This window comes from Dryas octopetala, unplaced genomic scaffold (genome assembly GCF_963921425.1).
Source record: "Dryas octopetala unplaced genomic scaffold, drDryOcto1.1 SCAFFOLD_81, whole genome shotgun sequence".
NCBI classification, from domain to species: domain Eukaryota; kingdom Viridiplantae; phylum Streptophyta; class Magnoliopsida; order Rosales; family Rosaceae; genus Dryas; species Dryas octopetala.
The window spans coordinates 1-13,473 of NW_028234389.1; the positions used below are offsets into that span (position 1 = coordinate 1).

The following is a 13,473-nucleotide window of genomic DNA, read 5'->3' on the forward strand; positions in this document are numbered from 1 at the left end:
GGGTCGCGCCGGCGGCGGGGAGGGCCGGGAGTGGTGGCCGGCCAAAATTGGAGGGTGAGTTTTTTTTTTATGCAGGGGTAAAATGGGCAAAAATGGGTAAAAATTTAAGAGGGTGGTCAACTCAGCACATTTGGGTGGTGTGAATAGCCCCTCCATAAAAAATTGTAATTTAATAGCCCATTTCTAAAGCCCATGCAAATTTTTTCTTACACTTAAAACCCTGGTACCAAATGCAGAGTAGCCCAACGTTCCAGCCCATATTCAAATTCTTTTTGGGCTCTTTTTTTTTTTTTTTGCTGTGCTTTTTGGGCTCATTTATAATTAACAATAAAATAATAAAAACACTAGGGTTTATCTTGTTGTGCACTTGTGCCTATAAATTGCATCTTCAGCCTCTTCTTCACATCCTCCCCTGCAAGCCTCTTCTTCACTCCGAACTCTATACCTGTCTCTGTCTTTTGTATATGTGATTTGCGTTGATGAAATTCTTTTGTGTCCAGAGACAACAGCTTTTGAGCTCTGTCTATGACGGTCACAACCCTCTAAGAAGTTCTGAGCTCTTTTTCTTCCGCACACACACACACACTCTCTGTCTTTCACTGTGTTTTTTGTTTATGATTGTCAAGTTTTGGTAATATGTTTTTGGTTGAATTGGGTTATAGGAATGATGGATATATAAAAGAAAGAAAGCGAGGTGACGATAGAAATTCATTATCTGTCAATCCGCTGACAAACATTGTGTGATGTTACTGTGAATCCCGACAGGTTCTGATCGCTTTTCTATTGTATTTTCCATCATATCCCCACTTCCAATCTCACTCACTCACTCACTCGCTCACATGGGTCTCAATTTAGCACTAAATTGCTTTTTCTGTTAAGAGATTTTTCTTTTAGTTATTTGGGCAACTGATGAACCTCATGTGATTAATGGGTAATTTGCGACTGAAATCACCATTGATGTTAAATCTTTCACCTTGGAGAACTGATGCCCTTGTTCTATACAAAATCTTTGTTTATTTTTATTTTTTACCTTTTTGTGTTTGTTTTTACATTGCTGCTTTCAGTCTGAGTGAGTCATTGTATAAATGGTGAGCTAAAATTGGTGGTTTTGTTCATTTTGACCAAGGGGTGTCCCCATCTCAAATCTTAAATGGTTGGAGACTTGGAGTTGCTTTTTCTTAGACATTTTTTTTTGTAGTGTTGCACACTTGCACCTATTTATTTTAGTCTTTGTTAAGAGAAATTCCAAATGTTCTCTTCATTTTTGTTAAATTTTAGCGAACATGGCTAGTCATTTAGTTTATCCTTTTAAATAAAATTACCATTAATAAATTGTTCGGTCTATTTTAATTAGCTAGAATCTTTTAGGATGATGCTTTATGTTTTCAACATTTTGTTGATTTATATTTCTATCTTCAACTCATTCATAGTTAAGAGGATTTCATTGGCTTATAAAATGTTAACAGGTAGTGGAAAATAAGAATTCATAGTTTCCATCAAATGGTTTCAATTAATCTTATTGAAATGTTACTCCAATTGAGAGAGATCATTGTGGATGATCTGATAAGATTTAGTACTTAATGCTATTCGGCCTTCTACAATGGTTCTCTCATTTAGATTACCGATACTATGTATGAAATTTCATTTGCTATCTCCAACCAAGAATTAAATTTGGATCAAAAATAAATTTGGTAATATTAAATTTTTTGAAGATGCTGTTTCATTTGGCATCCCAAAAATAAATATCACTATTATTTGGGGTCTCAATTTTCAACTCCTTAAGGTTGAGCGGATTTTAGTGGCATATAAAATGTTAACAAGTGGTGGAAAATCCAGCATTTGTTTTCAATAATGAATAAACAACTACATTTTCATAGATTCACTTCAATTGAGAAATGTTACTCCACCTAAAGCTACCCACTCGGGATGTTCTAATAGTATTAAAATTTAGTACTTGGTAGTATTAAAATTTACTATTTAATACTGATAGGCTTTCCGCAGTGGGTCGGTTTTATTTGGAGTACTAATACAATGGAGAAATTTCATCAATGGCGATTTCAGACGCAAATTACCCATTAATCACTATGAGACTCATCAGCTGCCCAAATAAATAAATAAATCATATAATAGCAACAAGAGGGTGAGTGAGTGAGATTGGAAGTGGGAGCAAGATGGACATAGAAAAGAAAGGTAACATTAAACAGCATTTACAAAATATGGCCAAATTTCAGTATACCAACATGCTTGACAATTTATGGCCAAAAGAAAAAAACACTTATGGCAATTCTCAAAGAGCATTTCCAATTGTAAAAGCTACTTGCTGCCAATGCTACTTGACGTACATAAAAAAAAAATGTTGAAATGTTAAACTTCAACAAGATTGAAGCCGGATAGTCTTCATGGGCATGCAATTCATTGGTAATTCAAACTGAAAGCAACAAAATTGAAGCATAGACATTTAAGATTAAAAAGAAAACAGAAAAAGGGCATCAGTTCTCCAAGGTGAAATAAACATCAATGGTGAATTCAGACGCAAATTACCCATTAATCACAATGAGATTCATCAGCTGCCCATATATAAAATAGCATATTACAGCAACAAGAATTTAGTCCTTGACCCAATTGAGACACATGTGAGTGTGAGTGAGTGAGTGAGATTGGAAGTGGGAATATGATGGAAATAGAATGAAAGCGATCAGAACCTGTCGGGATTCACAGTAACATCACACAATGTTAGTCAGCGGATTGACAGACATGAATTTCTATCGTCACCTCACTTTCTTTCTTTTATCCATCGTAATGAACAGAAAACATATAACCAAACCATGAAAACATCAAAGAGAAAGGCAGAGTGTGTGTGTGTGTGTGTGTGACTATGTGCTTCCAAGCGAGAGCTCAGAACTTCTTAGAGGGTTGCGACCGTCACCGACGGTGCTCATAAGCTGCCGTCTCTGGACACAAGAAAATAATTTCATCAAAGCAATCACTTACAGTTGGTTGGCTACAAACACAGAGAGAACATAAGGGAGGGTGAGGAAGAGGCTTTTTAGAGTGGGAGGGGAGAAAGAGGCTATTTATAAAACACTAGGAGTGGAACCCTAGCTTTCTTTTTCTTTTTAAATTATAAATTAACCCAAAACAATTTGTTTTTTTTTTTTAAAAAATAAAAATTAGGGATGGAAATGGTCCCAACCGGGTTAACGGGTTCCCCGTCAAGTTTGTGGGTCCTAATATCTTTTCATAAACCTTTTTTCTTAATAAAATGATGTCAAATCAACATGAGTAAACAACTATATATAGTATATTATACTATAATTAGAAATGATCATCCGCTTATGATAGAACAGATAATTCAATCGTGACCGTCCATTTTTAAATCTCTCTTCAAGAGTAGTCTTTATAAAAAATTAGTTAAATCGGAATTTGTTTGGCCATTTAAACTGCACAAATAACTACAATTCGTTAGATAAAATTAAAATGATGTTGATAATGACACATTGGCTAAACAGTTTTCAATTTGGCTGATTTTTTAAAAATGTGATCTTTTAATGATGCCCTAAAATATAGACAGTTTCGATCATTAATATTCATTGATAGACAATCAGAGGAGCGGGTGAACATACTGATATTATAATGTATATTAGTATAGTATACACATTACATTACAAAAGCATTAAATCATAAAACAACAATGTTAAATTTGAAAGACATAACAAAAATTAAAATATGTATATATTTATTAAGTTAAAAATGTATATAGGGTGGATTGGAGGGGTGGGAGAATTTTGTCATCCCTAACAAAAATAATTTATATAATGGTTTTTTTCAATATTGGTACATGAACTTTAACACTTATTCCAATTAGATAACCAAATTATTATTTGTCATAATTTCATACTTAAATTTTTATTTTGTCTCAATTTATTATATTATATGACCTCCATCAAGTAATATTAACAAACTTTAAAATAATAATAATAATAGACTTTGATGATTTGATCATGTGCATTGCACATGTCTTATACCCAAGGTCAATTAGCTCGATCAATACCTTTGGCTTTGACGCTGTCCTTTAGTATTATTTGACGAAAATAAAATTTTGATTTGTGGAAACAAAATGAAATATTTAAAATCTTAAGGGAACTTGGTTCGTTTAAGTACTAATTACTTCAAAAATTCTCTCTCCGGTGTCTTCGTCTCTATCTTTCTCTTCGGATCTCGACGTACCGACCGAAACCAAACCTATCTCTCGGTGTACCGAGCTTATCAGTTTCGTCAACGTCGGATTGCCATTTGTTGGTTGGTTATTCGAACCGTGTGCACCTGTATCTATAAGTCATAGCTAGCTATAATAAAACCCAAAACAGGAAACAAATTGGTAACTTTTGTAACCGAGATTTCATACAACTATAAATGAATTAGCATCTTAAAGATCTAGAAAGTTTTCTTCCCCATTACTTTTGTAATATCCAAATTGGTTTACATTACTATAAATTCCCTTTAGCTTCATAAAACTCTGTATGAGTCTTTCTCTTTCACTCTTCGAACTTTTCGTTCACAGTCTATTTACCAATTAGCTATTTGTCTAGTAGTATTTCATTTTAATATGTTAGAAAATATTCTAAATTCGAATACCCTTTTACTAGAGAAAAAAAAAAAAAAAGCGTCCACTTCTTAAATCTTATTGTTCCAAGTTGAGACTGTTGTGATGATGTCTTCATTGCTTTCTCTCAACCCATCCAGTTCTGATGAAAGTGCTCAATGTGCAAAGACAACAGACTAGAAAAAATGGAAAGACTGATCTCAAATCGTGAATTCGCAAGACGATCCCGGACGAAGAGCCAGAAGCTTATGGTGGAATTGGCCTTGGAGTCAGGCTCATAAAGACTATGCTGCTATGAATGAATTTTGTTGTGCCTTGGAGTCAGAGAATAGAAGTTTGATGCCTGAAAATGTGAAACTAATTCAGTATTGTAATGATATCAACTCATGTTTGAAGAAGCTTCAAGAGACTGGCTAGAGTTGGAATCACCTTCCTAAACCTCCAAAGACATAATTATTTGATTAAGATACTGCAGGTTTCTGTTCCTATATATAATATATTCAACCTCTCAACAGATAATACATAGAAGGCTTTAATTAGTTGCTTGAGATTAAATCTAGCTGTCATTATTCAGTGTAGACTTGTAGTGTCTTTGGAGTAATTTTAGTGGTGTCATTAGTTAGTCGTCTTTATGTTGGGTTATCTTAATTACAACGGACTCATGGAATGCACATAATTCTCATTTTAGTGTTTGAAAATGTACGTTCATAATTCATATACATCCTTTTACATTTATCATCTCTTTTCTCACTATCATCTCATTTTTTCTTGTTGGTCTTTGATTAAACACAAACATAAGAAACTAAGAACATAAATATTACCAAACAAGCCTTAGGTAACCAAATAGTTGTTGTAAAAGTATGTAGAAAACTAGGGTTTGTGGAAGAGAGGAGGCAGAGAGAATATGATCAGTCTATCTTATTCATGTTATAAATATCCTTATATAGAAGTAGGGTTTACTAGGTTTTGTATATTTACTAGTATGCCCCTACAACTAATTACAGGGATAGCCACATAAAACAATATATTTACAACACTCCCCCTTGGATATTCCATGTCATTAGTGTTGTCTCTGCTATGCGCTTCTAAGTTGCCTCGTTAAAACCTTGCCAAGTAATAAAAACCCTGTGGGAACAAAAACAACCTTGGTCGAAGGAAAAAGAGTGCAACGCGCGTGGGTGTGGAGTAGTCGCATCAGAACCTCGAAAGTAGGTGAAGTCATATCTTCTGGATCATAGGCAAATAGTATGTCTATGGGAGCGGGGTGCATTAGAGTTGCTACACCAAAACCTTGCCCGGTAAACCCAATGGGAAAAACTCGTGGTCGAAGGGAAAAGATGAGCAAATGCGTATATATCAGATCAACACATCTTCAGGATGTAGTATGAGTAGGGTGACCATGCCAAGATGTGCCTCATTAAAACCTTGCCAGGTAACAAAACCCAGTGGGACAAAATAACCCTGGACGAAGGACAAAAGAGTACACGATGGTCAAGTGAGTATGCTTCGGGATACTCCCCCTGAAGATTACATACTAGGTAAATCAGCCAATCTACGCAAACCAATACCTCGAACATGCATCAAGAACGTGGACTTTGGTAGTGACTTGGTAAAGAGGTCTGCATGGTTGTCTTGAGATCGAATCTGCTTGACTTCAATCATCTGATGCTCTTGTTGCTGTTGATTGAAGAAGAACTTCGGTACAATATGCTTGGTGTTGTCTCCTTTGATGAAACCCGTCTTCATCTGCTCGATGCAAGCGGCATTATCCTCATAGATAATCGTTGGTTCATCAGTGGTGGAATTCAGCCCACACGTACTTCGAACATGTTTGGAAACTGCTCTCAGCCATATACATTCACGAACTGCTTCGTGAAGGGCTATAATCTCAGCATGATTCGAAGAGGTAACAACAAGGGTCTGTTTCGTTGACCTCCAAGATATTGCTGTATTCCCAATGGTAAAGACGTAACCAGTTTGAGAACGCGCCTTGTGCGGGTCTGATAGATACCCTGCGTCAGCATATCCAACAAGGCGGGCATCGTTCCGAGGATCGAGGGGGTTCGATCCATTCCTTGATGCATAGGGATAGAATAAGCCCATATCCGTCGTACCTCTAAGGTAGCGGAAAATGTCTTTTATGCCATTCCAGTAGCGGCGTGTTGGCGCAGAGCTATATCTAGCTAACAAGTTCACAGCGAATGAGATGTCCGGTCTAGTACATTGAGCCAAGTACAATAATGCGCCTATTGCACTTAGATATGGGACTTCTGGTGCCAATATCTCTTCGTTATCATCTGCGGGACGAAACGGATCCTTTTTAGGATCTAGACTACGAACGATCATGGGTGTGCTAGAAGGCTTCGCTTTATCCTCATTAAAGCGCCTTAACATCTTCTGGATGTAATTCGATTGATGGACTAGAATTCCATCTGCACGGTGCTCGAGCTCCAGGCCGAGACAGAAATTCGTTCTCCCAAGATCTTTCATCTCGAATTCCAACTTCAGGTGTTTAGCAGTTTCCTTGGTCTCTTCAGGAGTACCAATTAGATTCATGTCATCAACATAAACAGCTACAATAGCAAAACCAGAACTTGTTTTCTTAATAAACACGCAAGGGCATAGATCATTATTCACATATCCCATCCCGATCAAATACTCACTTAGACGGTTATACCACATCCGTCCGGATTGTTTCAATCCATATAGTGAACGCCTCAAACGAATGGAGAGCGTGTTCCGTGGTCTGGAACTATTTGCATCGGGTATCTTAAGTCCTTCGGGAACTTTCATATATATCTCTGTATCAAGATCCCCATAGAGATAAGCAGTGACCACATCCATAAGCTGCATACTCAGTTTTTCAGAAACTACCAAACTGATAAGGTAGCGGAACGTTATCACGTCCATTACGGGAGAATATGTTTCCTCGTAATCAATCCCAGGGCGTTGAGAAAATCCTTGCGCCACTAGTCGAGCCTTGTATCTTACAATCTCGTTTTTCTCATTACGCTTCCTTACAAATACCCATTTAAATCCTACAGATTTAACATGGGAAGATGTAGGAACGACAGGCCCAAACACCTTTCTCTTTGTCAAGGAATCTAATTCGACCTGGATTGCTTCTTTCCATTTTGGCCAGTCGTCTCGACGTTGACATTCATCAACGGAGCGAGGTTCGATGTCATCGCTAGTTATGATTTCGGTAGCTACCGCGAATACAAATATATCATCGATGATAATCTCGTTTCGATTCCAGAGCTCACTTAAGCATGCATAATTTATAGAGATCTCTCTGTTCTCGGGAGTGGGTTCAGATGTTGGAGCGTCCCCCAACACCGTCTCTTCCAGGACGGACCCATAATCCGGAACTATTTCGTGAGATGGATCGGTTGAGATTGCGATGTCAGGAAGACTCGTTTGTGCCAAATTTATCCTCTTCCGGGGATAAGAGTCCTTCGAACCTAGTGGTCTACCTCGCTTCTGGGCAGGGACATAAGACTGGTTAGCCGCTATGGCCGTACCTCGTCCATCTGGGACGACGCGTCCTTCGGGGACAGATATCCTTGCAGGCACATTTGCAGCAGGTATATGTGATCTCGTCACTTTAGCTAGATCAGAGAAAGCGTCTGGCATATTATGAGCTACACTCTGTAGATCTAGAATTCTCCGCACTTCACTATCACATTGTGCGGTTCGGGGATCGAGATGAGACATAGTGGGGACATTCCACGTCAATTCACGTCGTTCTTCAGGAACGGTGACGTTCATATCTCCCCCTAACGGCGGGAAGACTGTCTCATCAAAGTGACAATCCGCAAATCTGGCGGTAAAGAGATCACCTGTCAAGGGCTCTAAAAAGCGTATAATAGATGGGGATTCATAACCGACATATATGCCCATCCTTCGTTGAGGACCCATTTTGGTACGTTGTGGCGGCGCAACTGGCACATAAACTGCACACCCAAATATGCGTAAGTACGAAACGTCAGGTTCGTACCCAGTCACCAGCTGTAACGCAGAGTAAGGTTGGGTAGCAGTGGGCCTCAACCGGACCAACATGGCTGCATGCAAGATTGCATAGCCCCACGCAGAAATTGGAAGCTTGGTGCGCATAACCAAGGTTCGTGCGATCATTTGTAATCTTTTAATGAACGCTTCTGCGAGACCATTCTGGGTGTGAACATGGGGAACTGGATGTTCAACATCAATCCCAAGGGACATGCAATAATCATCGAAAGTTTTCGATGTAAACTCTCCGGCATTATCAAGTCTTATGGACTTGATGGGATAATCCGGGTGGTGAGCCCTCAATTTAATGATCTGGGCAAGGAGTTTAGCAAAGGCAACATTTCTTGTGGACAATAGTGTAACATGTGACCACCTTGTCGATGCATCAACCAAAACCATGAAATATTTAAATGGTCCGCATGGTGGTTGGATAGGTCCACAAATATCCCCTTGTATCCTTTGCAGGAAAAGGGCGGAGTCTTTACTAGTCTTTGCATATGATGGTCTAGTATTCAACTTTCCGAGCGAGCAAGCTTGGCATAGTGTGTCACTAAACACAAGATCCTTATTAGTAAGGGGATGCCCGTGTGATGAATTGAGGATACGGCACATCATACTTTGACCTGGGTATCCCAACCGGTCATGCCATAGAAAGAAACTGCTCGAATTGGTTAACTTCTGGTTAACTATGTGATTTGCCTCAATCGATCTAATGGTGGTCATATAGAGACCGCTCGATAGGCATTTCAATTTCTCCAATGTACGCTTCTGGCCATACAAATTGGAGGTTATGCAAAGATATTCCACTCCATTTTCCTCAGTGGTTTCAACGTGATAACCGTTGGCTCGAATATCCTTAAAACTCAACAACGTTCTTCTGGAACATGGAGAATATAAGGCCTCATTAATGGTAAATTCGGTACCATTGGACAACATAAAATGGGCTTTGCCATGGCCCTCTATCAGGTTGGATTGGTCTGATATGGTTGTCACAGAGGTATGAGTAAGCAATAAGTTTGAAAAATACTTCCGATCTTGAAGTATGGTGTGCGTAGTAGCACTGTCTGCCAGACAACAAACTTCCCCACTAAACATGCTTATTCATAAATTTAATTCAATAGATCACATGTATGAAAATAACTTAATTGAATTAAATAATATTCGAGCATAACCAAATTTCCAAAACAAATAATCCAAATCATAAATCACCAAAATAATCTGAATAAGAAAAACATTATTCAGAAAATAAATACGGCACAAGTGCCGATCATATCCATGTCATCGAGTTTCTAGTCCTCGAAGTGTCCAGTAGCAGTCTGGAAATCAGTGACCTCTAAGGTGGTATCCATAGGAAATGATCCCTCAACGAGATTGGTCTCTCGAGTTCCGCGACTGGCGTGATACTCATTTACAGCTTGCGCTGATGCACGGCAGGTGCGAGACCAGTGATCAGTTCCTCCACATCGGTAACATAGATTATTCTGATTCTGATTCTGATTTTGGTTTTGATTCTGGTGGCGACGGGCCGGACCAGTGTTCCTCTCATTTCGAGTTCTTGGGGCCGAGGGACCGCGGTTCCTACCACGTGGGCCTTGGCCACTAGAATTCGGGTTTCGTGGGCCATGACCGCGTGGGCCTTGGCCGCGTTGGCCTCGATCATACGGGCCATTCCTCTGAGAACCTTTCCTTCCATTTCTCGGGCGGTCGGACTTCGTGCCTGATGAGTGTGCATTTTGCATCACTTTATGATACTAATTCCTTAACCCAGAGTGTTAGAACTCGCTATTTTGTGTTTCTTGTCTTGTTTTTGTGTTTTCAGGTCAAATGAAGCAGAAATGAGAAAAAGAAGCAAATGGAGCCATTTTGGGACATTTCCTGGTCAAACCAGGAAAACAAGTGAAATCCTGGTCAAACTAGGAAAAGTGCAGAAATCCTAGTCAAATGAGGATTCCTAGTCACACTAGGAAACATCAAGTCTAGAACCATCATTGCGGAGCCAGAAATGTGAAATCCTGATTCGAACAGGAAATCCTGGTTGAACTAGGAAACCTAACCCAACTAGGGAAAGGAGTCCTAGTGACACTAGGAGACCCCAGGGGCAATATGGTCATTACGAGAAGTCGAAATGGATAAGGAATCTCTCATTTTTAAGAAATCCTAGTTGCACCAGGAAATGTTTTTCAAGGTTCCAGAAGCTTCCAGAAGGTGGTGGACATCCATGGAAATGAATGGAGGGAAGAAATGAATTTGAATTCAAATAGAAATGAGGGGCAAAATGGGAAGTCAAAAGTGGAGGGCCCATGTGCCCTAGGGATGCCGAACCAAGTGGGCCATGCATGCACATGCATGGGCCCAAACCCTAGCAGCCCAAAAGCCACACGCAAGGAGGTAGATGGCAGCCATGCATGCGCATGCATGCCATGCAAACCCTAGCAAGACAAGGGGCCATGCGCAAGCCCAAAGGTGACAAGCCCAAGATGGAAGCCCATGGAGTGAAACCCTAGCCCATCTTGTGCAAGCAACTGAAGCCCAACATGGAAGCCCAACATGCAAGCCCAAAGCCCAAGACTACCAGCCCATGCGCCAAGGAGGGACCCTAGCTAGGCTAGGCTTGAGCCACTTAAGCCCAAAGGGGGAAGCCCATGCCGCAAGGCCCTAGTCAGCTAACCCTAGCTGAAGCCGCAAGGCACTAGGAGAAGGAAAACCCTATGCAGCCGCAAGTCTCTTCCTTGCCTCTCAAGGAAGTCTTCTCCTATTTAAACCTCCTCATTCAGACTTTTAGAGACACTTTTTATTCCTCCTAGGTTCAGCCGAAATCCCTCTCTCCTCTTTGTTTTATTTTTCTGTTCTAGGTTTTTAATTTCAGAATTTAGTCTCGTTCTAGGGAGAGCTAGCCGAAGGTAAAGAGAGAAAGAGAAGTGGCGTGGCTGCAAGGAGGGACACCCCTAAGTCGCAAGCCCTAGCTCACCATAGCCGTGAGCCAATTGCTTGTGCAACGTGCCTTCCCTTCCTTGTCTTGCCGCAGCCCCTTCCCCTTGCTTCTTCTGATTTTTGTTCTAGTTTCTTCTTTTATTGTTGGATTATGCTACTGAAGCTATTTAATTAATTTGCTGGTTTTATTTAATTTGTCTCTTTATTTCTTTTAGTGCATGGTTCTGATTTTAGTTAAGTTATTTATGTTTATGCAATTTAATTTATGTAATCTAATTTAATTGTGTAGTTGTTTCAGTTACTTTATGTTTCTGATTTTTAATTAGTTCATGCATTCAATCTTGTGTACTTTACGTTTCTGATTTCATTTAATTGATGCACTTTAGAGTAGTTGTTTAGTTTATGCTTCTAGGTTTATTTAAGTTGCGTTTCTGATTTCCGTTAACAATCATGAATTGGGACTTTGTTTATTTGTTGCTGTTTTGTTTCTTTTGTTTATTTGTTTTAATTATGTAGTTTAGTTATTCTATCTTGCTTGTTAGTTGTAGGTTGATTAATGGATTCGTATGCTTTAACAAATCGTTTATCCGTCTCTTGGTCTGTTAGTTTGATGTTTGCACATATTAAATTTCCACTATCTATTAAAACCCCCGTCACTAGTTGTTTGCATCCTTTGACTGGCCACCTTAGGGTAATTGCATCTAGTTTATCTGTTAGGTTTAGCTGTGAAATAGTCAAAGACACTAAACCACAAGTAACAAGGGAATAAGGGATTATTCTTGGTAGTGGGGTTGAGCGACCTCTATAAGGAAATAGTCAAAGCTTATATGTTGTGCATGTTTGACGTTCTCATAAAACTTAATGACTCCTGCATGGGTAACAGCTGCCCTAACTTGAACTAGGGAACATGTAGGTTAACTAGCTAAGGAAGGCCCAAGAAGCTCTTAGTTTATGCATTAGGAGAACAATGTCGAGAAAGTAACTAGCCAAACCTTTTTAGCTGTCAAACTTTAATATGTTGTGTTCAAATTAACTGTCATTAGCCTTGGATGGTTATTGCATGCTTATCTGATTTGAGACTGAAAATTAACATTGCAAGATAGAATAAAGTGTGTGTGCGTGTGGTGATGTGTGTGTGTGTTTCCATCTTCCAAAACCCCCCATTTAGTTATTCTAGTGATTATTTGCACTGATTTGTTGTATATTAACCATTCCCTGTGGGATCGACCTCGTGCTTGTACGCTTTGCTACTGATGCGATTCGTGCACTTGCGAGTAAACTTAGAATGAGATAATTGTTTATTTTGTTCTAAGAAAACACATCAACAGTGCCCTTTCCATGACCTCGGTATCCTCTATCGCGGTTTGAGTTGCGATGAGCAACAGCATTTGCTTCAGGCAATGGTGCTGCTTTAGTACCGACAGGTCGGGCTTGATCATTTCTCATTAATAAGTTGTTGTTCTTTTCAGCGAGCAACAGAGTAGTGATCAATGCCGAGAACTTGGTAAAATTCCTCTCTCTGTATTGTTGCTGCAGGACCAAACAGGAGGCAGGGAAGGTGGAGAAAGTCTTCTCCAATAGGTCAGCTTCGGTGAGCTCCTCCCCACAAAATTTGAGGAGTGACCGGATCCGGCAGATTTCCGAATTATACTCATTCACGGATTTGAAATCCTGGAAACGGATGTTCTGCCAGTCATGTCTTGCTTCAGGCAAGAAAATGGTCTTCTGATGGTTAAACCGCTCTTCCAGAGCAACCCAAAGAGCTCGTGGATCCTCTTCAGCGAGGTACTCAACTTGGAGTGCTTCTTCCATATGCTTCCTAATGAAGATCATGGCACTTGCCTTAAGGGACTCTGCAACAACATTGTCTGCATTGATTGTCGACCTCATCTTCTTGGCAGTCAAATGAAGCTTAACATCTTGAGTCC

At 39.6% G+C, this 13,473-nt stretch overlaps 6 non-coding genes across 6 annotated transcripts; 3 read left to right on the forward strand and 3 right to left on the reverse strand.

The window, feature by feature from the left end:
- Positions 1-471: 471 nt before the first annotated feature.
- LOC147272975 (small nucleolar RNA U61) lies at positions 472-560 on the forward strand. Its single transcript, XR_015119811.1, has one exon. It is a non-coding gene; the product is annotated as a small nucleolar RNA U61 (small nucleolar RNA).
- Positions 561-689: 129 nt separating this feature from the next.
- LOC147272976 (small nucleolar RNA snoR14) lies at positions 690-776 on the forward strand. The gene has a single exon (XR_015119816.1). It is a non-coding gene; the product is annotated as a small nucleolar RNA snoR14 (small nucleolar RNA).
- Positions 777-897: 121 nt separating this feature from the next.
- LOC147272977 (small nucleolar RNA Z101) lies at positions 898-994 on the forward strand. Its single transcript, XR_015119815.1, has one exon. It is a non-coding gene; the product is annotated as a small nucleolar RNA Z101 (small nucleolar RNA).
- A 1,487-nt stretch (positions 995-2,481) lies between these two features.
- On the reverse strand, positions 2,482-2,576 carry LOC147272978 (small nucleolar RNA Z101). Its single transcript, XR_015119814.1, has one exon. It is a non-coding gene; the product is annotated as a small nucleolar RNA Z101 (small nucleolar RNA).
- A 115-nt stretch (positions 2,577-2,691) lies between these two features.
- LOC147272979 (small nucleolar RNA snoR14) lies at positions 2,692-2,777 on the reverse strand. Its single transcript, XR_015119812.1, has one exon. It is a non-coding gene; the product is annotated as a small nucleolar RNA snoR14 (small nucleolar RNA).
- Positions 2,778-2,891: 114 nt separating this feature from the next.
- On the reverse strand, positions 2,892-2,983 carry LOC147272980 (small nucleolar RNA U61). Its single transcript, XR_015119813.1, has one exon. It is a non-coding gene; the product is annotated as a small nucleolar RNA U61 (small nucleolar RNA).
- Positions 2,984-13,473: the final 10,490 nt, after the last annotated feature.